Source organism: Daphnia magna, unplaced genomic scaffold (genome assembly GCF_020631705.1).
Source record: "Daphnia magna isolate NIES unplaced genomic scaffold, ASM2063170v1.1 Dm_contigs233, whole genome shotgun sequence".
NCBI classification, from domain to species: Eukaryota; Metazoa; Arthropoda; class Branchiopoda; order Diplostraca; family Daphniidae; genus Daphnia; species Daphnia magna.
Genome location: NW_025533193.1, coordinates 35,564 through 36,431, shown reverse-complemented (window position 1 = coordinate 36,431; position 868 = coordinate 35,564). Strand labels below are relative to the sequence as shown.

General features: G+C 31.8%; 1 long non-coding RNA gene across 1 annotated transcript; it reads right to left on the bottom strand.

The window, feature by feature from the left end:
- Positions 1-257: 257 nt before the first annotated feature.
- On the bottom strand, positions 258-565 carry LOC123467798. The gene is made up of 2 exons (XR_006641915.1): positions 504-565; positions 258-419 (listed from the first exon to the last, which is right to left on the bottom strand). It is a non-coding gene; the product is annotated as an uncharacterized LOC123467798 (long non-coding RNA).
- Positions 566-868: the final 303 nt, after the last annotated feature.

Sequence of the window (868 nt, the reverse complement as noted above, 5' to 3'; positions counted from 1 at the left end):
AACAAAAAAAAAAAAGAAAAGTAGGCTCCTCTTCATCAGCTAGAAGTTTGACAAAGGAGTCCACAGGAGATTACTTGGTATGTGGATTCGGAAGTTATGTTATGAATACCGGCAAAAATTCCTTTTCTTGGTCCCGTCAACAGGTAATAATGGCGGTCTCTACAGAAAAGATGATGTGTATAGGTGTACTTGGTTATCTATAACCAGTCACAAAAAGTAACATTGCATAATGATGAATAAAAGAAATAGTACTGTTGTTGTTGATAAATAAAGTATTTATTATCAATTTAAATCATTGTGTTGTTGTGTGACAAATAATGCAATCAAACTGTTTACGTAGCTTAACTTTGGCTTATCATAGAGTGAGAGGGCACCAAAGGCATGGAGTATAGCAACAGAAGCATAGCATAGCATAGCAACTGATATAAAAAAGGGTTTCGAGTTTTTTCAATTAATCAAGTAAAGTCTAAAAACTCTAAAAAAATTAAATAATTAAATCATACTCAGATGTCAGAGCTCAATAATAAAAACTGCACAGCTGTGTCCCAAATTTGACATTCATAATCTTAATGAAGAAAATCTAATAAATTAAATGTAAACTTTGATTATACAAAACAAAATTGCAATGCAAGCTGTCTTACATACTTCAAGCAAGGCAAAAACTTAGGTTTGGCTTACCAATCAAGTGACAGGTCACCAAAAGCAGGATAACAGAAACTGAATTTTATAAAAAGGTTAGACCAATTAATAAAGTCAAACCATAATATAATACAAAAATGAAATCTTACTCAGATGTCATGGCTCGATAAAATTGCTGCCCATCTCATATCCAAAAAAAATTTGACTTTGCTTATCTTGAAAAACAGAG